Below are 27,616 nucleotides of genomic sequence, written 5' to 3'. Positions count from 1 at the left end.
TTAAAAACACTTAGAAAATTTTCTAAGTGTTTATGACCTAAAACTTCAAAATTTCCAAATCTCTTAAATGATTGATCTTTTGAAAAAAGTTTCATTGTAAGATGTTGTTTTATTTTGCAATATCTACAACTTTCATGTTGGAAGTTTTTTGAGTTGTGTAGGTGAAATTTTGAGTTCCCACAATGCCCTCAAAAACCCTAATTTCCGACTTTTTGCTCCTTGAAGATTCTTCTTGAATTTCTTTGGTCAAATGACTTTAATATCCATATATTGATGATATTGATCCTTGAAAGTCATGGTTTGACCAAAAATCTTAAAAGTCAAAGGTGATCCCATACAGTTGACTTTTTCCATATAAGGTGAGATTTTGGACTTTTGTGTGGAATTAAGATCTTCTCCTCAAATGAGTGATGTAAATGGGTTATATTGAGGTAGTAGAGGTTCTTGAATCATGTCTTGAGTTTTGGATCCATGCCCTGATTAAAAGTCAACTATCCAGATGAATTAGGTTAAAAACCCTAATTGTCGACCAAATGAAATTGGTGACTGTGGATCTTGAATTGAGGTGTGATGTCCAGTGGATCTTATTGTATGAGCTATTTTAAGATGATTGAAGTCTTTAATAGATGTCCTGAAGCTTTTTAGGGTTTCCCAAAGATGATCCCTGATTTCAGTCCTTGATAGGCTCAAAAACCCTAGTCTGGTGACCTGAGTAAATCTGTACTTGGAAGACTGGGTGTCTAATCAATCATAGGTGAAAAAATGAAGCTCTTGAGTCCTATGATTATGTTAGAGACTAATCCTTCTACTGATTGATCCTTTGCATGAGTTTTCTTGTCTTTGAACATCCTTGATTAAATGCCAAATGAAGAAGTGACTGCTCTGGGTACTTGCTTTGACCTGATGAAAATCCTGAAGATATGTCATCTCAGGGGGGTCAAAAATTAGGGTATGACACAAAGGCACGCGTGTAGATGCTACCCATCAGTATTCACTATCTTTTACCATCAATAGCCATGCTTAATTCTGATACATAAAAACACCAATAAAAGCTTACTACAAACACATCATACTTGTGCATTAAGTTGTTGAGAAATTATCCACTACAAACATTACTACCATAAACCCATACACATACATATAAAAACCAAGGTCTTTCACCATTTTAGGGACACATGAATCATTTTCTTTTTTTTCAGTTTCAAACTTTCTTTCTCTTTTCTCTCCTTTCCCCCTTCTCTCTCTTCTTTCTCTCTCAACGTTCAACCAACTCCATAACAAACTCTAACAGCCTCAACAACCTCCAACCATTAATAATCATCACCATCTCCTTCCACCTTCATCAATATCAATCTTCATCATTATCACCATCACCGTGCTATAACCATTTTCAAGGATCATGTTCATCTACAAGCTTCATCAACATCAAATCTCAAGGATCTGGTGGGCGCTCCTTACCACCGGGAGGTTGGAGCAAGGTTGTATGATGCATATTACTTTTGTCAGATTCATATTTTTCTTTGAGAAGGTGGCTTCTGGAGAAAACGATTGGAGTTGGCATCTCCGGTGTCTGTGTGTTTTTGTAGTCCTTCTCTGTTTGCTTGCGTGTCCCTACGTGATTGGCTCGTGTTTGCATTTTTGTTTTACTCAAACGATTGGTGCGTGAGGTGGCAGGTTATTATTGGATCGTAGCTCTTTTTGTCCTATATGACTTAAACATTTATGACCGATTGATATATATATATATATATATGCTGCTATTTTTATGTCACGTTTCATTAATAAAAACCCATAGTATAAATAAAATAGTGTTGAAATAATAAGTGGAATTGATTTGGAGAGAACATGGTGTTGTAGCTTGCTGGGCCACGAAAATTGTTGTGTTTGGGCTTAGTCACTATTTTTCTGGACGTACTCCCTCATTACTAATGCCGCATGTTCTGATTGAGTGGTCCTAGTGCTACTTCTTTTTTCCACCCTGTCTTTTAGGCCCATTGCGCCTGACAACATAAATTTATTTCATTTTAGTTTGCTAGTTCACCCCCTGCCATGGTATTTTCTTTTTATATAAATTTCATTTTTCTCATGACTTTTCCTTTTATTTCAATTTCTATCAAATAAAAAAATGGTAAAAAATGTTTTCTATCCAATTAGAATTTTAGGAATCCAAAGTTTTTTTAGGATTTTTAATTGATTGTTTGTTATTTTTCTTTAATTTTTTATTGGTTTACATAATAAAAAAAAATACTTAGTTTTAGTCTTTTTTAATTCGTAAAAATAATCTTAAGCTTGATAAAAAATACAATTGTGCTTAAGATTTTTTCCTTCTTAGTTTAGAATTTAATTCTTTTCATTTTGTGAATATTTTCTATATTTTGTGAAATCCCCAAAATACCCCTACTTGTTAAAGTTGACTTACGTCAATTTAAGACTTTTTTCCATCCTTTCTACTTAGTATTTTCCCGTAGGTTATTAGTTTACTCTTAACTATATTTAGACTCCCCTTCTTAATAAAACAGCAATCATTAGGTTAGAATATTAGGTTAGTTTCCCTTCTTCATTTCTTTTTCTCTTTCAACTTTATAAAACCTAATAAATATCGACGACGATCATACTACTATTTATTTTATCGTGGGAAAGAAATGATTGGGGCGTAGGCCCCGATGTATTTCTTTTTTACTTAGTGGGAAAGAAATGATTGAGGTGTAGGCCTATGTCTATTTCATGACTACTACTTAGGGAAATGATTGGGGTGAAGATCCTGGTCTATTTCTCTAAATACGTAAACTATTTTTGGTATGATTCAAGTTACAAATAAATTCCCTTTAAAAAACACCCAATAAAAAACACTCAAAATACTTAATAAAGGGTTCAAATTCAAAAAAAGTAAGTAAGTGATGCGAATCCTTGTAGTAGGTTTTGTTCATCATGGATTTACATCAAAAAATACAAACTAAATCCTTTCATTTTCTGTTTGCCTTGTAGGCATCTAAGGGCATGTTATTTCCACTCGATCGCATCATAGGTCGTCCCTTATGCAAGAGTGTGAATATTAACGCCGCCCAACTAAAAAACATTAAACAAACAAAAACATGTGAGTCGAACTATGGCGCCCTGATTCCTGAAAAGGATACGTAGGCATTGGGTCGTAGGGCCTAAGCGAGCACAATTGTAAATACTATTTATTTTCCCCGTGTTTCTTTTTTCATGCATTCACATTAAGGCTTTAGACACACCATGTAGATAGAAACAAACATAGGTGGATACCGTCGGGTACGACAGACGTGAGGGGTGCTAACACCTTCCCCTTGCGTAACCGACTCCCGTACTCAGTTTTTCTGGTCGTAAGACATTGTTCTTATTCTTTGCTATGTTTTTTTATATTCCTTTCCCTTGATGGGATAAATATATTAGTGGCGACTCTAGATCATTTTCTGCGGTAGCGATAGCTGGCAACTCTGCTGGGGACGTCGACCTATTGCGGGTCTGTACTTAGAGAGTCGGTCCTAGACTTTGTTTTTTTGTTTGTTTATTAGGTGTGCTTATATATTTATTATGTGTTGCATCATTCATGTTATGTTTGTATGCCACATTTATTTTATGCTTGCATATCATGTTTACTTTTCGCTTTCATCTGGATATATATTACTGTGCCAACATGGTGGCTTATTTTCTGTTTGGCGGGTGAGATCTTTCTATGAGGTAAAAGGCCCAATACCCAGGCCAGAGTTGACATGTAGGATACCTAGGAGAGTGGATAGTCATGACGCCGCCAAGATGCCAGGTCTTGTCTAGTACGATCATGAGACCCACGCCCAGTCGAGGTTCAAATAGGGTACCGCCATTGGCATGTAGATGCAACAATGATGGTATTTCAGGAGAACTGTTAACGATGGTTGCCGTTTTTACCTACCTTGACCTAGATTCACTTGTGAGTGGGGAGGGATTCCTATTACAGGTATCGTTGGTGACTCAGGTTCTGTTGGTGACTGATCAGTTCTATTGGTGACTGATCAGTTCTCTTGGTGACTATTGCTCCTATGGTTATATGATACCTATGTCGGACCTTTGATCTTGTAACATCTAACATACAAAGGCTTTATATCAGTTATTCAGAGGATTGCATAGTGGTTACTAAGATTATATGGACCTTAATCCCATGATTTTTCATTGCATAACATCATTGCTTCATCCACTTTGTTTGTGGGGGATCCTAAAGTCTGTTTCCAAGAAAAGGAATAGAAAAACAGAAAAGAAAAAAAAGATACTCCATATAAAACAAATCTTTGATTTCAAGAAATGGAAAAAGGGAAACAAAAAGTGTGAAAAGACATTAGGCTTCCTCATAAATGAACATGCATTCATACTATTATGCATTTTGTGGTTCTATCAGAAGCTTGTGGGGGGCCTTTCTACTCAGATTCAGATTTCAACAACAAACTGACTTTTCGCTGTTACGTGCTCGAAAGTTAAATAACTCTGTGAGGTCTTGACTGAGATGAGAACAGAAATAGAAACTAATATGGGTCAGTGTATGGAGGTTATTCAATCATTTTCTCATTGATAAAAAGAGTTGATACAGGTTCTTCAGAGGCCAAATGCAGATGTTAATTCCACTCCATGAGAATGTGTTATGAATCAAAATGTCCGAAATACTATTGAGATCCATATTTTTGTCAAGGAGAATTTGCATCATGAGAAAAATTTGGAAATTGAAGTCTTCGAGTTTCCGATTATTTAAATTGACAAAAGGTTTCACCTCTTGGAGGGAAGGTTGAAATCCATAGAAGGTTGTGACTCTATTGATTTAGATGTTGCTGGTTTATGCCTAGTGCCTGATGTCAAGAAGCTACGAGGGTTATTTACGCTCACTCTGGATGGTTTGAATATGAAAGCCAAAATGGAAATCACCTCTTGTACATATGTGGAAGTTGCTTGGGGCTCATAACCGAGGGATGAGTAAGACCTGGTCTATATTGAGCATTGCATCATTTGCATTGCTTGAATCCCTAAAGCTGGTACTCGCGTACCACTCCTGTATGACTTCGCTAGAGTTTTCTTCTATGGTTCTGAAAAGACAGATGATAATCCTTGGTGATTACCATGCTAGGGCACCTGACTATTCAATTGAAGATTGTAGGCAGAAAAGTTCAAGGTCTCACACATTCCAGAGCAATCACATTCACTCCAAGAAGTTTATGCATAAATTGAAGTCTCATTGGGGTATCAAAATTGTAGAAAGTCTCCATAATCAACAAGTAGAGACAGAGTCAAGCCTCCACAACAATGGCAATCATCAAATCATTTTTGCATTTTCATTTGTAATTTTCCTTGTTTTGTTAAATGCTACTTCCATGTAAAACTCATTTGTTTTTAATAATAATAATAATAATAATAATGCACTGCATATGCTTGTTTCGAATCAATCCATTCATGTTCACTCATATCTTTTTGTCTATCGATATCAAACCCTTCTTTAAGCAAAAAAATATCAAAAGGAGAATGATGAAAACATAAATACGCAAAATCTATTGTTATATACTTTTGAATAAAATCCTGCTGATGATGTACATGCATTGTTTCAAATCCCTAAACATTAGAGATATAAGGGAGATAGACCCTCGATAACCCCTTCGAGCTTTGAAGTGAGAGTTTATTTTCTTTGTAAAAAACCCTCACATTTAACCCAGGGGCAGGGCAGTGTTCAATTAACCTGATCGAGCATTCAAAATTCACCAGGAGCACGTAGCCAAAGATACAACAACGGTTATCCTTCAAAAGATAGAGAAGAGTCAAAACCACAATGGTTAGTCTTCACATATCAGTCATGTGCATCAAAAGAGGATGATACCACAATGTTTATCTCTCGCACACCAAGAGTTCAATAAACGATGATACCATAATGGTTATTCCTCATCAACACAGGAATGAGGCAGTCGCAATCTTTCCAACAAATTGAAGACAGCGCCAGATCACACGACTTGTTCAAAGAAAAAAAAGAGACCGTTAAGTCAACAACTTTAAAAAAAGTGACTTAGGTAAAGGTTAAGGCATCCCGCGGGACTCTAAAATAAAATTCAAAAGAATTTGTTAAGGAAAAGTTAAGGAAACAAAAAAGGAAACACAAAGTAAAAGGGAAGAATAAGGATTACTAGATAAAGATCCTAATTCAAAGAACAAGGTCGTGTGGTCAGACACCAAAAATGAAAGGTAAATGACTGCCATGACCAAGTACTTCATTGATTCCTCAATCATCTCAAACTCCTCTTGAAGGATGAATGCTCGTATCAGGTTAAGTTGAACTTAGGACTGGATTACATCACGAAGAATGGGTGGGTTAGGTTAGACTTTGAGTCTCAAATCCTTTTTTCTAAAAACCGTGAACCAGGCCATGTTACGACCCTTAAAAGATCTAATTGAAGCAGGGTTTATTTCGAAAGCATACCACCTTAAATTTGCGTAAAAATGACTCCCAGATGTTTGCTTACCATTTATGTCGATATCAATATGACGAATAATTCAAACACTGAATATCACAACATTGTTTCAATAACTTTGATCTCAAAGCTAGCATAATTATTGCATTAGGATTATCATCCTCAAAACAAATATCTTTTACTTGTGAATAAACACTTGACATCAGGGAAGATCAAACAACGAGCAACTGCCGAAAAACCTGATCGATTCCATGAGCCATTCACTTCAAAGGATGATCACTCCAAGGGGCAAGTTGTGTGAAGACTCTATCAACTGAGGCATCTATTCACAACTGACCAAATTAGGGAAACCACGTCGATAAATCTCTTGAAGCTATGATCAATCTGGGGCAATCAAGTCAAGGAATATCTCTTGAGCTTAATCAATCTGGGGTAGTTATGTCGAGATTCTACAAATCTCTCCAAGGATCCTTTTGGAGAAATTCCTTTGTTGGTCATGAAGCTTGGGGCACAATCTTCTGAGTTGTATTGTCGCGCTCCGATCATAGGAGTTTGTTTTTTCTTGGGAATGTGGTCTCTCCCCAAGCACCAAAGTTTATTTCTCCTGGGAGTTGTTCCACTTTCCCATTCTGGTCTCCTTATCTGGATTTCTCATCCCCGACATGGTGAATCAAGGGAATCTCCTCAAGCTCACAATCCCCAAGCAGTTCAGGATGTAGGGAAAGTCAGACCAAGTCACTACCTCCCTAACAAATCTACATTTCAACCCTCAGCGCAGTTGCCAATGATCTTTGGTATTACAGGGTTTCCAACACTGATCCGTATTGGTATCTCAACACAGCAAGCAACAGACCCCAATGATCATGCTTCTCTATCACACTAATGCCTTTATTTGGCTCCTCGCATATAGTATTCATTGCATATAGCATTGCATCCTCAAATAGCGTAGCATATCCGTCAAAGCAGATCATTACGCCATAGAAAAATTCAAACATGCATACGAAGCACAAGCCAGATAATTTGGATCAATACTCAATCAAGACGATAATACATCCCCACAGAGAGTGTTATCCTTAAAAACCCTAATTGATATATGTTATCATATTACAAACCTTCTAAACCCACAGTGTCAATACCTGGTATTCTCAATCCCCAATGATGTTTGTCTTTATACTATTCTCCAACCTTAGTGTTGATGTTTATCATTCCTTCACCGACCTCTGTATCGATGCCAATATTCATTTCCAACCTCAGTGTTGATGTCCTCCAACTTCAGTGTTGATGTCTATCGTTCCTTCACCGACCTCAGTGTCGATGCCAATCGTCATTTCTAACCTTGGTGTTGATGCCTATCATTTTCTCTCCAACCTCAGTGTTGATGTCTATCGTTCCTTGACCGACCTCAGTGTCGATGCCAATCGTCATTTCCAACCTCAGTGTTGATGTTTATCGTTTCCCTCTCCAACCTCAGTGTTGATGTCCTCCATCCTTAGTGTTGATGTCTATCTTTCCTTCACTGACCTCAGTGTCGATTCCAATCGTCATTTCCAACCTCGGTGTTGATGACAACCGTTATTTCTAACCCTGGTGTTGATGTCTATTTGTTTCTCTAACCTTAGTGTTGATGATAACCGTTATTTCCAACCTCAGTGTTGATGTCTAACATTTCCTCTAACCTCATTGTTGATGTCGATTATTTGTTCCTCCAACCTTAGTGTTGATGTTTATCCTTTTTCTCCAACCTCAGTGTTGATGTCCTCCAACCTCAGTGTTTATATATGTCAAATCTATCCCCTAGCCTCAATGTTGATGTAGATCGGTATTTCTTTGACCTCAGTGTTGATGTCTATATTCCTTTCTCCAACCTCAGTGTTGATGTCTACCATCTTTCTCTCAACGTCAGTGTTGAAGAAGATCATTTATTTTCCCCAGCCTCAGTATTGATGTTAATATTTTCCTTCTCCAACCTCAGTGTTGATGTCTACCATCATTTTCTCAACCTCAGTGTTGAGGTTGGCCATTTCTTTTCCCCAGCCTCAAATTTGATGGTAATCCTTTCCTTCTCCAACCCCAGTGTTGATGTTTATCCTTTCTTTCAAACCTTGGATCGTAGATCGCCCGTAGATCTTATCCTTTCTTCTGTTGGGATCGTAGATCGCCCGTAGATCTTATCCTTCTTACTTTTAGGATCGTAGATCGCCCGTAGATCTTATCCTTCTTTCTTTTTGGATCGTAGATCGCCCGTATATTTTATCCTTCTTTCTTTTGGGGTTGTAGATCGCCCGTAGATCTTATCCTTCTTTCTTTTGGGATCATAGATTTCCTGTAGATCTTATCTTTTCTTTCTTTTGGGATCGTAGATCGCTCGTAGATCTTATCCTTTTTTTCTCTTGGGATCATAGATCTCCCATAGATCTTATCATTTCTTTATTTTGGGATCTTAGATCGCCCGTAGAACTTATCCTTTTTTTTCAAGATGGGGGTCGTAGGTCCTTTGATCTTACCCTCGTTTCTTTCAACCTTGTGGGTCGTAGGTCCGTTGATCTTACCCTTGTTTCTTCAACTGTAAATCTTACCTTTCCGTCAGACATACTTGCAATCATTGTTTCATATAACAATCACTCCCTTTGAAAACCTCGTATTGGCACAGTTACCATGTTACAAGCTATCACCTTTTAACCATTACTTACTGTAGCGGGGAAAACCTGAGAACGAAGCCATTAATTGACTCGACTCAATATTTTAGTGAAAGTCGCCACCACGCTTTATCATTTCCAAAGGAAAGGGGAAAAGAACGAAGAAAACCCAAAGTTTGTTTTTTAAAATAAAAAGAGACCTTAGGTACGGGTGTTGATTATACAAGGGGATGGTTTTAAGCACCCCTCATATTTGTGGTACTCCACAAGAACCTTTTTGAAAATTTGTGTTTATTAAAAAAATATATTGTGTGCAAAAGAAAAGTTTTTAAAAATAAGCTCGGCAAGACATTAATTCTTGTGCCTACATACCTCCTCGGTGCAATGGAGAAGTCAGAGCTGATGTAGTTTCTCTTAAAAGGGGAAAAGGTTTTTAAAAGGGATAAACACTTTATCATCGTCGGAGAGAAATACTCAGCAATTGATCTTGAGCATGAGAACAAACAAGTTGTTTGCATCGCAAATGAAAGAAGGGCTCCAACTCGAATGGAAATCAACGAGTATGCCACTGGCTCTCTCACGCGGAAAAGATCTCATTATATCAATCAATTTCAAAATCGTGGGGTATCCAAACTCAATACAACACTTGGTCGTGTCTAAGATTTTTTTAAGAAAAGCCATTAAGGGCAAAAGATATTTTTAAAGAAAACATTTTAAAAGAGGTTTTGCAAACATGTGAAGGTTTTGAAAAAGGGAGAAGATTTTGAAAATCTAAGAAGGGGAGGAGATGAAAAGGCTATCCTAGTGCGTAAAATAAAAGCTAAGGAAAGAAACGTTCTAACCGAAGAAGAAGCCAACACTTGACATTAAGAGTCAAGGTAGATTTCCCATCCTTTGGACTACCAACACTAAACCAACACACTATCACTTGGGGATCCAGATGAACTTATTGTCTTTAGCATAACTTTGCATTAAGCACATTAAAATTCTGACGAAAATCGGGCAGAGTAACAGATGTTTTCGGGTAAAATCCTTATCACGACGCCTTGGAATTAACCATCAGGGGCTTTCAAGGAAATACTTGCACACACAAACAGACAACAATCCAATGCTTGACATATAGAATAACGCAGAGTAACAACAGAATAATAGGGTGCAGAGGTACTAAGTCCAATAGTCCAAGTCTCCAAAATGCTCGGGATAGTAACCGATAGTCCATAGGGCCATAGGTGTTTTTTATATTTTTGTTATTTATTAGTGTTTTAGCATAAAAATAGAGTATGGTCCAAGTGGACAAAAACAAAAGAGCGGAAACATAAACAAAACGTCCAAATGGACAAAGAGAAAATAGCGGAATGTAAACGTCCAAATGGACAAAGAGAAAATGACGGAAACATAAACATGATGAAATGATAAAATAAAGCATAAAGCGAGAAATAAAGAGCAATATAATAAACTGCGGAAATTAAAGTCAATTGTTAGATGTTAAAGATACGATCTCACATGTGCAACTATCCCTACGCAACATGCATTCATTGGATACATAATCAAAGGATCAGAGGAATAAGGGATAGTTGCACATGTGAGCTTGTTTCTTGTGAGGTCTCTATGGGTTAAGGGTCTGGACTGAGACTCTCTTGGGTTCGTATCTTCAATGGAATTCTAGGGTTTTTGGTACCAAGAATTGGCTCATTTTCTTTATTTATGATATAAGTCTTTACATTGGATTTCATCTTAAGACTTGATATGGGTATGTCAAGATAGACTTCTCAGGACTATGGATCAAGGTATTCATCATCATTTAAGGGTTAATTCAATTGATCCTCATCACCTCTTCTAACTTGGTTCGGGTGGGCTTTTGTTATCATTTGAAGTATTGGATTGACCTGAATATGCGAAGTTTGTCATTTGGATCCAAACAATGATGTGAAAGTGATTCATTTAGAATTCAAGTCCCGACTATATGAGAAGAACCCATTCGTAAAGTTAATTCAAGTGAGCATCATGACTCGTTGCAAGATTCATTCAAGGTTTTCCACAATAAATTTACAAGCTTATAAAGTCCAATTTCATTGTGAAGGATCACTACAAAAAGTGCACATTATTTACAAATCCGAAAGAAATAGAGAGAAGTTGTTCTTTATTGATTGAAGAATAAAATATTCATCACAATTATCCCAAGTCAAATTTCATTCAAGATCCATACAAAAAGATCATTCAAAAAGAGCATTTGAGTCTCTACTACAAAGATTATACATATTTCCATCAAGAAACAGTATACAAAAAATCGGTGGCTGGGCTAATCTATAAACTTCCAAGCATCTTCATCACGGCCTTCGTATTGTCTTGAATTTGTCTACACCAATCCACTACACTGCACAATCAACTTGCAGCCAGCTGCATAATTCAAACAGCTCAGCTCACAACAGAAAACTTTCAGAACCTGCCCAAACAGAATTTTCAACAGTTATAAACCATATAACCTATTCCTAACTAATTTCCAATCAAACCCCTGCACAATTATGTTCACCTAAACTAACAACTTAATAACCTTGACTTTCTTACATTCTAACCTATTGTAACCAAGCTACTAACTTCAAAAACAGTTTGTAATCAAATTCATAACAATCTTCCAAACCATGCTTCAGCCATATACATTCACTCACCTTTACATCCAGCAGTACCAAAACCTTGAACAAATAAGCAAACCTGCATCCATAACAAAACCAGTTCCAATCAAATCATAAATCCAATATATGCTACCTACACATTCACTATGGCACTAGTCTAGCATCACTATCCTAAGCAAAACCAAATACAAACCAAATGCATTTGCAAATTCAATCCATACCATACACAGTTCAACATGAAAGAGTATACCTCGGGTACCGAACAAGTCCCGACAGGAACTTTATAACAGGCTGCTACTTCAAGAGTGATCCACAACCGTGTTGCGTTCGTCATGCTTTCAGCTCCTTACCATAAACCTCGAAGTTCCATCATTCAAGCCTCATAGTGTCATCCCTGACATATATATCATACACACGGTTAAAACCGATCCCTGCACATTACAAAACTCACAAACAGTCCAGAAACTTACAACATAGCCACTTCAAACTAACTTCCATAACCATTTAACCTCCTAACGAACCCTTGTAACTAATTTTCAGCATTACTAACTTAGTAACCGAAACAAAACGGAATTTCAAACCTAACTCCTAACATTTTCTAACTTCCACCAACCTATCATAACTAAATCCTAACCACCAAAACAGTTCCCTATCCATCTTTGTAACAGAATTTCCAACCTAACTAACCACCTATAACTGACTTCATAAACTCAAGACAGAAGAAAGGAGAGAATTCGATATAACAGAAAAGAAAGAAAGATCAGAGAAGTAACTAACCGGGAATCCTCTATATAACAGTTCATTCTTCATCTCTGAGCCCTCTCTCGATTCATTCTTCTTCACTTCTTCACAGCTTCAATCTTCACCACTATTCTCTCTTCATTCTTCTCCCACCTTCAATCTTCTCGATCCATTCACTATTCTCTTCATCATCTCTGTACCTTCACCATTCTGCACTTTCGTTCATCATCATCACCACTCTTCAATCTCATCATCATCATCACCAGAAATTAAACAGAAAAATTAGAAGAGGAAAAGGGAGTAACAAACTCATAACAGAAAGGGGAAGAAACTTCAGAATCACAAACCTGTGGCAAAAAACCGGAAAAAGCTCTCAAATCTTCATCGAATTCCACCTTCCTTACATCATCGTTCCTCTTCATGCTTCAATGATTCAAGAGCATCTCTTCTTCATCCTCGCTCAGCATTGATATCATCTTCAACCAATCTTCTTCATCAGCAAAATAACAGATTCAGAACATAACAAAGAACCTCGAACTGAAAAGCGTAACAAACCTCTCTTCGAGCTTCCTCTCTGAATTCACACATTCTTCAACCATCGGTCTTCTTCAATTCATCATCGCAAAACATCTTCAATCAACTTCTGAATCTCCATCTGCGATACGCAACGGTATCATCTTCCTATCGCAAATCCACCATGTTCATCAATCATTCACTCTTGAACAATATTCATTCATCAAGAACAAGCTTCAACAGAAAACTCTTCACAACCTCCAATCCGTGAATCTCCACTCGAGAAATTCCTCTCAATCTTCGATATCAGAAAATCTCCAGAGCCTTCAACTTCAATCTTCACATATAACGGAGAGACGAGTGACGTGAGGGGATGAGCTGATGGCGTGTCCGGTCGTTCATGGCGGATAAGGGAGAGGTGAATCGGAGAGTCTGCCTTCGGCCGCCGTTGCGTTTTGCGAAGGGGAGGAAGCTTCTCAAAGAAGATGATGTGCCACAAGTAACAAAAACCTAATCCCTTTGTGTTATTAATTTTATTTATTATTTTTATTTTATTTTACTTTATTTTTGGATTTTCGGATGCGATGTGCATAAGGTCTGATTATCATCATTATGGATTAATTGGAATTAGTATATTGATTAATAATTATTTGACATTAAGTTTGCATAAAGTGTGAATTGACATAAGTTTAATGGAATAATGGAATTCATTTTCTTCTTAATTGAGTTTAATCTAAACACACAAAAATATGAAAATCTGATAGTTAGATCAACACCTTGGGCCAAAACGAATTTCCAACACCCCATGTGGCCCATTTCACCATTTTTGGTAAACAGAAGCTTGTAACAAATAAATCTCTGTTTGGGCCATGCTTGGGCCCTGCGCCCAGAACTGCGCCCTAATTGTTGTGTACACTCTTAAATTCAATTCACACCCCCCTGTCCCCTTTTTTAATTACTAGAATTTAGGTTTTAATTAGATTTTTCCTATTTCTCTTAGGCAATAAAAATGCTATTCTTCTACTATTAGTTTTAGACTTTAATCCAATTTTTTACGTAGAAAAATGATCATAAAATATTAAATTTAGGCTTATGGTTTTAGCCTCTTTTTACTTGATTTAGAAGTTCATTTCTCCTTCATAATAATGCCATAAAAAAATAGTAGTATTTTTAGTTTAATTTTGCACTAACATTTGAATCGTTTCCTTTATGTTTTTGTATCATTTCCATACTATTTGGTGTATATTTGTTGTGTGATTTTGTTATTTGTTTTTGGCCATATTTTTGGCCCATTTTTGTTAATATCTTTTAATGCTCCTTTTAGAATTTAATCACCATGTTAACATTAGACTTAGATTAGAATAACTCTAGGCTTAGAAATTAGGCTAGTCCCCCTCTTTTCATTCTCTTTCTTTTACAACACTAAAACATCTAATAAATATTCAAAATAAAGTCCCTTAAAAACATACCAAGAAAACACTAAAAAAAATTAATAAAAAAGTGAAAATCATTAAAAAGGGAATGGAAGCTTGAATCTCCCTTGCTTTAGGGAATCATTCGAGTGCTTGGATCTCCCTTGCTTTAGGGAACCATTCGAGCGTAAGTTCCCAAATTCTAAAAGACACAAACCAAAGAGTAACTCGAGTTTCCCTTGCCTTAGGGATTTCCTCGAAACACTCAAAATCTCTCTCTCTCTCTCTCATCTCTTTTTCTTAAGGGCAATGTTATTTCCGCTCGTACGCATCGTAGGCTGTCCCTTATGCAAGAGCGTGAACGTTAACTCCGCCCAACTAAAAAACACAAAACAAACAAAAACTAAAGAGCCGAACTACGGCGCTCTGATTCCTGAAAAGAATACGTAGGCATCAAGTCGCGGGGCTTGAACGAGCACATTTGTAAATATTTCCTTCTTTTCCCCGTATTTCTTTTTGCATGCATTCGCATATAGACATAGACATAGTACACACCCTTTAGATAGAAACAAACATAGGTGGATACCATCGAGTACGATGGGCGCGAGGGGTGCTAATACCTTCCCCTTGCGTAACCGACTCCCGTACCTTGATTCTCTGGTCGCAAGGCCCTTTTCTTTCCTTTGTTAGGTTTTTTGATATTCCTTTCCCTTATGGGATAAATATATTGGTGGCGACTCTGTTCATTTTTCGCGAGCGTGCGACAGCTGGCGACTCTGCTGGGGATGGTGATAGACCTGTGCTGGTCCATTCTTAGCGAGTCGATCCTATCCTTTGTTTGTTTCTTTTATTGGGTGTTTACTTGTTCTGTTTATATGTTTACATCTTGTATATATGCTTGCATATCATGTTCACTTTCCGCATGCATCTGGACTATATTATGGGTCCCCGTGGGGGCCACATTTTTTCTGCTTTGTTTTGTAGGTGGGGGTTTTGTGTGAGGTAAAAGGCCCACTACCCAGGCCAGTGACACCTAGGATTAGCGTGGATGCTCATGTTGACTCCTGTAGCGCTTGCTATGATCGAGCTTGACATGGGGTACCACAATTGGGCGAGGTTCTTTCATGGAACACTGTGTCTGGCACGCTTGTTGCCTCAAACACTTTGTACCCCATGGGAACTGTAGACCCTAGTGACCATTAGGGACCACTTGTCCGTGTCTAGACTACATACCTGTGAGATTGGGGTGGGACAGGAAACCTTGGCTCCTACATACCATTGCTTCTTCATATTTGAGGTCGGACCTTTATTTGGTCTGTTCTCATGGTGTCTGATGTTCTGGTGTTTCGAAAAAGGCATCGAACCTTTGATCCCGTGACATTTGACTTATGCAGAGGTTCTACATCATTTAACCAGAGATTGTACAAATATCACTCAGATTGTGTGGACCGTTGATCTCATGCTTTCGCATTGCATAACATCATTGCTTTATCCACTTCATTTATGAGGGATCCTAAAGTCTATTTCCAAAAAAAAAAAAAAGCAAAAAAAGAAAAGAAAAGATACTCTATACAAAATAAAGTTGTGATTGCAAAAGAAAAAGAAAAAGTGTGAAAAGACTTTAGGATTCTCCATAAATGAAACATGCATCCATACTATCATGCATTTCATGGTTCTCTCAAAAGCATATGGGGCCCTTTCTACTCAAGTTCTGACTTCAACAATACAATTGATTTCTCACCGCTACGTGCTCAAAAGTTATCATTGGAACAACTCTGTGGGGTTTGGACTGAGATGAGAACAATGTAGAAATTGAAGTCTTCAAGTTTCCGATTATTGAAATTGACAAAAGGTTCCGCCTCTTGGAGATAAGTTTGGAAGCCATAAAAAATTCGTGACTCCGATGATTCAGATGTTGTTGGTTAGTGCCTAATGCCTGATATCAAGAAATGCAAGGATCATCCACTCTCACTCCTAATGATGGATATTGAAGCTAAATTGGTAATCATCTCCTGTACATGTGTGGAAGTTGCTTGGGGCTCCCGATCGAGGGATAAGCAAGACATACTCTTATCTTGAGCATTGCATCATCCGTATTGCTCGAATCCCTTAAAGCATTACAAATTCCTGGGTGATTTCGTCAGAATCTTCTTCCAAGTGGTAATCAAGAGTGTTCTACACAATGCTTCTCTTTCTCAAGGTTTTGCTTCATACCCCAGTTGCCTCTTCTCGGAATTTCCCTCTCATTGGCCTTCGTTTGTTAACAGAGACAAGAGGAATATGAGAAATAAATTGATGTGATTCTATTGCCTTGTGCCCATTCGCTTCCCTGTTTGTTGGAATTTCAATTGGTTAAGATTTGAGTATTGGGTCTTCTCCACCACAAATAGATCTCTTCAATTTGATGACCATACAAGGTTCTTTCCATTTATGATGGCGAATACTACTCTAGCAACATCTATGCTTGGGGCTCCCGATCGAGGGATAAGCAAGACGTACTCTTATCTTGAGCATTGCATCACTCGCATTGCTCGAATCCCTAAAGTGAGGCAAAAATTTACAACTCTTGGGTGACTTCGTTGAGGTTTTCTTTTGAAGTAATCTGAAGAGTTTGGAAGGAACTGCAGAAAGTATTCGAGATCAACAAGTCCAAACGGAGTCAAGTCTCCTCAACAATGGCAGCCATTCAGTTCTTCATTGCACTCTCATTCGTAACATTTCATTGTTTGTTTAAGCATTTATAGCATGTAAAAACTTGTTAATTTCTGAATGAAAATAAAATACATTGTTTATGTTTGTCTTGAAGAAACCCATTCGTTGTCACTCATAAAATGTTTCTGGCGTTAGGATACCAACTTTACTAATCGCTTGCTTAGGCAAAAAGCTGAGGGAGAATGACGAAAAATAAAAATGTAAAATCTCAAATCGTGTGTTTTTGAATAAAACCCTATTGAGGATGTACAGGCATTATTTCAAATCCCCAAACATCGGAGATATAAGGGAGATAGACCCTCGTCAACCCCTTTGAGCCTTGAAGTAGGAGTTCTTTCCTAATCATAAAAACCCTTATTTTAACGTTGGGGCAGGGTAGTGTTCATTTTGCTTGATCGAGTGTTCAAAACTCACCAAAAGGATATGCATCTAAGGATACAACAATGGTTACCCTTCAAAAGGTTGAGGAACGTCAAAACCGCAATGATTATCCTTATTCCATCAAGAGGTCAAAAGATGACGACACCACAATCCTTCATCAAATCAAAGGAGCGAGGCAGTCGCAATCACCTCAAACGAATCAAAGATAATGCGAGGTCACACGACTTGTTCAAAAAAAATAGCAAAAAAAGAAATGGCAAAAAAAAAAGATATAAGAATAAAAGGATGAGAAAAAAATGGCAAAACAAGCACAAGAAAAAAAGATGATGAAATTGCCAAGCAAGAACAAAGTCGTGTGATAATGAACTAGAAGAATAAAAGGTGAGCGACTGCCATGTCCAAAAAACTTCATTGATTCCTCAACCATTCCAAATTCCTTGTGAGGGATGAACACTCGTGTTGAGTTAATTGAACCTAAGAATGGAGAACATCGCGAAGGGGGTGGGTACCAGATAATTTTGAGCCTAAAAACCCTTTGTTTTCTGAAAACCGTGAACCCGGCCAAGTTACAACCTCTAAAAGTCCTAATTGAAGTAGGGTTTATTTTGAAAGCGCACTCCGATGAGATAGCATTTAACTGACTCCCAATGAAGCGAGACTCATATCCATGTTGGTATCGTACGTTTGCTTTGTTTTCCATATGCAAAAATCGAGGTTGTGTCAGCTAGTGATTCATTCACAAGAGGTCGCAACCTCATTTCATAAAAAGTTTTAAAACTTCAAGACTAACATAGGCTTTGCATTAGAATTATCATTCTTAGAATTAACATTCTTTTGCATACAAAATATGTGCTTAACATCAAGGGAGTTACCATGATGAGAATTGGTGAGTAACTTGATCATGTCAAAGTACAAGAGACTTGAGAACTCCGAAGAGTAAAAAGCTAATCATTCCAAATGTTGACCATCAAGGGGAAGGTTCTCTAAAGAAATCTGTTGGGCATGAACAGTTAATGCTTTCTTTGATTACCTTGAGGGGAAGAGTTTGAAGACTCCGTTGAGCGTGGTAAAGTTGTTTCCATGTTTGCTTGACTTCAAAACAATGAAAGCTTGAGGATTCTAGTAAGATGTACCTAATCAGGTGCAATTGAATCGAGGTTTGACCTCTCAAATTCAGCATATCTGGGGCAATTATGTCGATAAATCTCTTCAAACTTTGATCAATCTAGGGCGATCACGTCGAGGAATCTCTCTTGTGTTCAACCAATCTGGGGCAGTTACGTCCAGATTCGACAAATCTCTCCAAGAATCCTTTAGGGAAAATTCCTTCATGGTTGATGAAACTTGGGGCACAATCTTATGAGTTATATCATTTCTCCCTAATCGTAGGAGTTCACTTCTCCTAGAAAAGTCTCTCCCCAAGCACAGGAGTTTATTTCTCCTGAGAGTTGTTCCATTTCTCCAACCTGGTCCCCTTATCTGGATTTCTCATCCCCGACATGGTGAATCGAGGGAATCTCCTCAAGTTGAAAATCTTCCAAGCAGTGGCACATGGTGAGAAGTCCGAAGTCATTCTACATTCTGGACTGAGACTCTCTTGGGTTCGTATCTTCAATGGAATTCTAGGGTTTTTGGTACCAAGAATTGGCTAATTTTCTTTATTTATGATATAAGTCTTTACATTGGATTTCATCTTAAGACTTGATATGGGTATGTCAAGATAGACTTCTCAGGACTATGGATCAAGGTATTCATCATCATTTAAGGGTTAATTCAATTGATCCTCATCACCTCTTCTAACTTGGTTCGGGTGGGCTTTTGTTATCATTTGAAGTATTGGATTGACCTGAATATGTGAAGTTTGTCATTTGGATCCAAACAATGATGTGAAAGTGATTCATTTAGAATTCAAGTCCCGACTATATGTGAAGAACCCATTCGTAAAGTTAATTCAAGTGAGCATCATGACTCGTTGCAAGATTCATTCAAGGTTTTCCACAATAAATTTACAAGCTTATAAAGTCCAATTTCATTGTGAAGGATCACTACAAAAAGTGCACATTATTTACAAATCCGAAAGAAATAGAGAGAAGTTGTTCTTTATTGATTGAAGAATAAAATATTCATCACAATTATCCCATGTCAAATTTCATTCAAGATCCATACAAAAAGATCATTCAAAAAGAGCATTCGAGTCTCTACTACAAAGATTATACATATTTCCATCAAGAAACACTATACAAAAAATCGGTGGCTGGGCTAATCTATAAAATTCCAAGCATCTTCATCACGGCCTTCGTATTGTCTTGAATTTGTCTACACCATTCCACTACCCTGCACAATCAACTTGCAGCCAGCTGCATAATTCAAACAGCTCAGCTCACAACAGAAAACTTTCATAACCTGCCCAAACAGAATTTTCAACAGTATAAACCATATAACCTATTCCTAACTAACTTCCAATCAAACCCCTGCACAATTATATTCACCTAAACTAACAACTTAATAACCTTCACCTTCTTACATTCTAACCTATTGTAACCAAGCTACTAACTTCAAAAACCGTTTGTAATCAAATTCATAACAATCTTCCAAACCATGCTTCAGCCATATACATTCACTCACCTTTACATCCAGCAGTACCAAAACCTTGACCAAATAAGCAAACCTGCATCCACAACAAAACCAGTTCCAATCAAATCATAAACCCAATATATGCTACCTACACATTCACTATGGCACTAGTCTAGCATCACTATCCTAAGCAAAACCAAATAAAAACCAAATGCATTTGCAAATTCAATCCATACCATACACAGTTCAACATGAAAGAGTATACCTTGGGTATCGAACAAGTCCCGACATGAACTTTATAACAGGCTGCTACTTCAAGAGTGATCCACAACCGTGTTGCGTTCGTCATGCTTTCAGCTCATTACCATAAACCTCGCAGTTCCATCATTCAAGCCTCATAATGTCATCCCTGACATATATATCATACACACGGTTAAAACCGATCCCTGCATATTACAAAACTCACAAACAGTCCAGAAACTTACAACATAGCCACTTCAAATTAACTTCCATAACCATTTAACCTCCTAACGAACCCTTGTAACTAATTTTCAGCATTACTAACTTAGTAACCGAAACAAAACAGAATTTCAAACCTAACTCCTAACATTTTCTGACTTCCACCAACCTATCATAACCAAATCCTAACCACCAAAACAGTTCCCTAACCATCTTTGTAACAAAATTTCCAACCTAACTAACCACCTATAACTGACTTCATAAACTCAAGACAGAAGAAAGGAGAGAATTCGATATAACAGAAAAGAAAGAAAGATCAGAGAAGTAACTAACCGGGAATCCTCTATATAACAGTTCATTCTTCATCTCTGAGCCCTCTCTCGATTCATTCTTCTTCACTTCTTCACAGCTTCAATCTTCACCACTATTCTCTCTTCATTCTTCTCCCACCTTCAATCTTCTCGATCCATTCACTATTCTCTTCATCATCTCTGTACCTTCACCATTCTGCACTTTCGTTCATCATCATCACCACTCTTCAATCTCATCATCATCATCACCAGAAATTAAACAGAAAAATTAGAAGAGGAAAAGGGAGTAACAAACTCATAACAGAAGGGGGAAGAAACTTCAGAATCACAAACCTGTGGCAAAAAACCAGAAAAAGCTCTCAAATCTTCATCGAATTCCACCTTCCTTACATCATCGTTCCTCTTCACGCTTCAATGATTCGAGAGCATCTCTTCTTCATCCTCGCTCAGCATTGATATCATCTTCAACCAATCTTCTTCATCAGCAAAATAACAGATTCAGAACGTAACAAAGAACCTCGAACTGAAAAACGTAACAAACCTCTCTTCGAGCTTCCTCTCTGAATTCACACATTCTTCAACCATCGGTCTTCTTCAATTCATCATCACAAAACATCTTCAATCAACTTCTGAATCTCCATCTGCAATACGCAACTGTATCATCTTCCTATCGCAAATCCACCATGTTCATCAATCATTCACACTTGAACAATATTCATTCATCAAGAACAAGCTTCAACAGAAAACTCTTCACAACCTCCAATCCGTGAATCTCCACTCGAGAAATTCCTCTCAATCTTCGATATCAGAAATTCTCCAGAGGCTTCAACTTCAATCTTCGCATATCACGGAGAAACGAGTGACGTGAGGGGATGAGCTGATGGCGTGTCCGGTCGTTCATGGCGGATAAAGGAGAGGTGAATCGGAGAGTCTGCCTTCGGCCGCCGTTGCGTTTTGCGAAGGGGAGGAAGCTTCTCAAAGAAGCTGATGCGCCACAAGTAACAAAACCTTAATCCCTTTGTGTTATTAATTTTATTTATTATTTTTATTTTATTTTACTTTATTTTTGGATTTTCGGATGCGATGTGCATAAGGTCTGATTATCATCATTATGGATTAATTGGAATTAGTATATTGATTAATAATTATTTGACATTAAGTTTGCATAAGGTGTGAATTGACATAAGTTTAATGGAATAATGGAATTGATTTTCTTCTTAATTGAGTTTAATCTAAACACACAAAAATATGAAAATCCGATAGTTAGATCAACACCTTGGGCCAAAACGAATTTCCAACACCCCCTGTGGCCCATTTCACCATTTTTGGTAAACAGAAGCTTGTAACAAATAAATCTCTGTTTGGGCCATATGCTTGGGCCCTGCGCCCAGAACTGCGCCCTAATTGCTGTGTACACTCTTAAATTCAATTCACACCCCCCTTGTCCCCTTTTTTAATTACTAGAATTTAGGTTTTAACTAGATTTTTCCTATTTCTCTTAGGCAATAAAAATTCTATTCTTCTCCTATTAGTTTTAGACTTTAATCCAATTTTTTACGTAGAAAAATGATCATAAAATATTAATTTTAGGCTTATGGTTTTAGCCTCTTTTTACTTGATTTAGAAGTTCATTTCTCCTTCATAAAAATGCCATAAGAAAATAGTAGTATTTTTAGTTTAATTTTGCACTAACATTTGAATCGTTTCCTTTATGTTTTTGTATCATTTCCATGCTATTTGGTGTATATTTGTTGTGTGATTTTGTTATTTGTTTTTGCCCATATTTTTGGCCCATTTTTGTTAATATCTTTTAATGCTCCTTTTAGAATTTAATCACCATGTTAACATTAGACTTAGATTAGAATAACTCTAGGCTTAGAAATAAGGCTAGTCCCCCTCTTTTCATTTTCTTTCTTTTACGACACTAAAACATCTAATAAATATTCAAAATAAAATCCCTTTAAAACATTCCAAGAAAACACTGAAAAACATTAATAAAAAAGTGAAAATCATTAAAAAGGGAATGGAAGCTTGAATCTCCCTTGCTTTAGGGAATCATTCGAGTGCTTGGATCTCCCTTGCTTTAGGGAACCATTCGGGCGTAAGTTCCCAAATTCTAAAAGACACAAACCAAAGAGTAACTCGAGTTTCCCTTGCCTTAGGGATTTCCTCGAAACACTCAAAATCTCTCTCTCTCTCATCTTTTTTTCTTAAGGGCAATGTTATTTCCGCTCGTACGCATCGTAGGCTGTCCCTTATGCAAGAGCGTGAACGTTTACTCTGCCCAACTAAAAAACACAAAACAAACAAAAACTAAAGAGCCGAACTACGGCGCTCTGATTCCTGAAAAGGATACGTAGGTATCAAGTCGCGGGGCTTGAACGAGCACATTTGTAAATATTTCCTTCTTTTCCCCGTATTTCTTTTTGCATGCATTCCCATATAGACATAGACATAGTACACACCCTTTAGATAGAAACAAACATAGGTGGATACCATCGAGTACGATGGGCGCGAGGGGTGCTAATACCTTCCCCTTGCGTAACCGACTCCCGTACCTTGATTCTCTGGTCGCAAGGCCCTGTTCTTTCCTTTGTTAGGTTTTCTGATATTCCTTTCCCTTATGAGATAAATATATTGGTGTCTACTCTGTTCATTTTTCGCGAGCGTGCAACATTCGGGACACGAAATATTGCGCTATTGATCGAAAAAATAGCAAGTGTACTATTTTGCCTCTGTAGTAATAATAGGGAAATTCCCCGAATGTCGATCTCAAGGACTGCGTAATAATATCGAATTCAAATTATAGTTCAATTAAATAAAAAACTAATGTTGGGGTTTTGTTTGCAAATTTTCACTAAACAATAATTAAAATAAGCAGAAAAGTAAATTGGCTTTTTGACAAATATGAGTATTATGCTAGGGGTATAGTGTGTGATTGTTCCTGTAATAACCTTGGATTTAGATCTCTTCAACAAGTTCATAACCTTTAATTACCGCCCTTTAGATTATTTTCCCCTAAGTCCTTAGTGGGAAAACCTTTGAACATTCATCCTAACTCCTAAGTCCTTAGAGAATTATGATGAAATCAAGCCTTTATGTTATCAAAAGTTAACCGGTAACTATATGGTATCCCTAGTCCTAGGTGATATCTACTATAGTCTAATCGTACAAAAACCTTAACAACCGCTGTCCAGCTGATTGTTAACCATAAATCAATCTTGTTGGTCCGACAAAGAAAGCATAAAAACCTTGTACAATTAAATTAAATAAGAAAACAAATCTATTGATGAACTCAGGAATTCAAAATCATTACAGAGTCAAATCAGGGACACCCCCTAGCATTAGGGTTTAGTTACTCATATTGTTCAAAGAAAACAAAATATAAAGTATATACATTACAAGAATTGAGATGAAAGTTGATCTTCAATCGCTTCCGTTCATGAAAACCTTCTTCTCTCCCAAACCCTTGTTTTCTCCAATCTTCAATGGTGTCTTCTCTTGGCCAAAAAGTCCCAAAATCATTCTCTAAAACTCAACTAAATAGTCTAGGTACAAATCTCAGCCAAATGAAATGTATAAAGTGCCCTCAAGGTGGAGATTTAATGAAAAAGCCCTAAAATTGGAAGTTTCACGCTCTCAGCAGCACTGGCCGTGCTTGGACGCACGGGTGGCTGTGTTGCTTTTTATTTTTATTTTTGCTCCCATCCATCCTGACACGGGCCGTGCGTGGAAGCACAGGCGGCCGTGTGTCATCCCTGGATTTTGTATGGAGAGTGCCATTCTCCTGACACGGGCCGTGCGTGGAAGCACGGGCGGCTGTGTTAGACCCCAGAACCTTGAATTTTCATCTTTCTCTTGCCTCTCCTTCCTTCATAGTTGCTTTGACACTTAAGATGACTTGTTCAACCCTGAAATTCGTACACAACTAACTAAACGGCATCAAAAGAATCTAAATAACTTAAATTAAAACATAATGCAAAGTAAACAGAAAAACAATGAAATATGAAATACTTAAACAAAAGCAATAAAACATTGATCAAAGTGTTACCGAGTCGACAAATTTAGACCGAATACATGATAGAAATTAGGTAGAAATGGTGACCAATCACAACCCCACACTTATCTCATTGCTTGTCCTCAAGTGATGCAAGAGACCAAACAGAGGTCACCCTGGATTTTTCTTTCCACGACACTGCCGATGTTATTCGCAACTTGCGTCTACATTTCTAATAGAATCTCTGGCTTGCCGAACCAAACTTTCTACCACACGTCCACATCAGAGTACCTTTTTACCTGCAAGCTTTTTCACACTTCTCACCAAATCTCTCAGGGTTAAAGTGTTTTGCACTCACAAAATAAAGGTATGCAATATCAACTCTTAATTTTGATTAAATTCTACCTTCTCTACACTAACAAAGTTCACATACTTTTCGAGGTCTTCTGGGTTGTAATGGGGTTTAGGTACGGTGGGATACACAAGGAAATGGATAAACAAATGGTTTTGGGTTCGACATTTATGTTGTGTTTCTCGTAATTGTGCTCAACTTGTTATACTGGGAATTTATTCAACTTAGACTCTTTTGCTTCACTCAATTCTTCTGTGAGTGCTTAATGTAACTGAGTTTTTCATTCGGGCAAGTTTTTCTCTTTTTTTTTGTGGGACATACATTCATATGTCCAAAAATTTTATTTTCATTTTTTTTTACTTGCTCTCTTCTTTGATGATTACTACCCCAAACTTAGATTTTAGCACAACTCTGAAAACCACAACATTTATGCCGAGCAAGGGTTGGAAGTGTTTTGCTGCGGGTTACAGATATGGTTATAGCAAACAAAAGGATATGGCTCAACTAGGGTAACAACGGATAAACATATAATTTCGGATGGCTAGAAAGGCTCAGGTGGTAAAACAAACAAATGCCTCAGTGTGTGTCCTCATATTATGCTGTGTTAGTAGAACATACGCAAAATCAGAATGATAAAGTCATACCTGAATGAACTCTCATGATGATTATTTGTTGTGTTTGGCTTTTTGTAACCTCACCATGTTGGATAAGCTTACAGGTTCCAAAGCACTCCTCGTGTCATGTGGCTCTTTTCCGGTGCAGGTATACCATACAATCCTCTTGGTCCAGTATCAGCAAGTCGCGTCCAACAGTTACTTTTCTTTCGGCTGCATCAACTTCCAGAGTGCCTTGGGGAAATAAGTTCAGGTTGCACCTGTCGCGGGCGAAAAATCGTTTTGTTCCTCTTTTTTGTGGATGAGACACCTGATGCCTTCTTTGGGCTCGAGTGCTCATAAAAATGATTTTTCTTTTGTTTCGACCAAACTTTTTATTATTTCCAAAGGAGGAAAAGGAAAAAAGCTGCAATAACCTAAAAAGTGGGGGAGAGATCTTTGGGTAAGAGGGTTGGTTATACGAAGGGAAGGTATTAGCACCCAACGTATCTATAGTACTCTATAGGTTTCTTTGCTTTGTTTTTCATTCCATGTTATTGAGAGGTTCTTGTGAAATAGGTGGGACCTAAGGTGTTTGTTTGATTATGCTCGCAAAGATCATCGCGATCCTCTGCATACATATCCCTTAGAGGGAATCAGAGCATCTGTAGCTCGGGGTCTACGGGTGCTACGGTTTGAATGGTTTTTTTTGTTTTGTTTTGCTCGCCAAGGATCGACCTTGTGCCTACGTATTCTCAAAGGGATGTTGAGAAAGTCAGAGCAATCGTAGTTCCCACTTATGCTAGTGGAAGCAAAGGAAAATAGACAAATGTCGTCTAAATGCTAGATGTATCTAATCTATATCATCACATACATCTGTTTGATTTTTGTTTGAAAATCTTTTCATTATAAGCCCGGGGCCATGCCACTTAGGGTGCTTAGAATGATAAAGATGTTTTTTGTTGTTTAACCAGCCTTGTGGCAAAAGTTTCAATGAAGTCAGCCTTGTGACAAAAACTTTGATTAATCAGCCAGCCTTGTGGCAAAAGTTTCAATGAAGTCAGCCTTGTGACAAAAACTTTGATTAATCATCCAGTACGGTGGTAAAACAGTTTGATTGATTAGCCAGCCTTGTGGCAAAAAAGTTTGATTGATTGATTGATTGTTTGTGATGATATAGAAGAGATACTCCTATCATAGAGATGATAAATGTCTAATCTCCTAGGGTATTTGATTTGGATATTGGGGATGCTTATAAGAAGCCCGTGGGTCCTTGTACGAAGCCCAAGAGGAGGCTATCCGAGGGTCCTTGCATTGTAAGCCCAAGAGGAGGCTATGGGAGGGACTATCGAGGGTCCTTGCATTGTAAGCCCAAGAGGAGGCTATGGGAGGGTCACTCGTTTGTACAAAGCCCAAGGGGAGGCATGGTATAGTTGGTTTGAGCTCTTAAAGCGATTTCACCGGGAAACCATACTCTATGTCCTAACCTAAACTAGTGGAGATTCTTTGCACGAAGCCCAATAGGAGGCTCTAGGGAACCTAGTATTGTACTAAGTTGAACAAGCACACATATCACACATATGAACAAACATGAACAAGTATGAGCAAACATGAACAGGTATGAACAATTATATATATGACAAAGTGTGTGTATATAATGGAGTTTATGAAGGAAATATACCTGTAAGCATGATCCATTTGTATACACGGGGGCTCGGGACTTATACTCGAGGAGAGGTCCACTTGAGTTTATTCAACATCTATGTAAACAGGTATTTACAAAGGGGCTTGGGACTTATACCTACATGGAGGCCCATGGTATTTTTGGGAAGATTTAAAGAAAAACCTTCATTTTTGGTTTGTTATTC

The sequence above is a fragment of the Vicia villosa genome, linkage group LG2 (assembly GCF_029867415.1).
Source record: "Vicia villosa cultivar HV-30 ecotype Madison, WI linkage group LG2, Vvil1.0, whole genome shotgun sequence".
Classification (NCBI taxonomy): domain Eukaryota; kingdom Viridiplantae; phylum Streptophyta; class Magnoliopsida; order Fabales; family Fabaceae; genus Vicia; species Vicia villosa.
Note: the sequence above shows the minus strand (reverse complement) of the source record.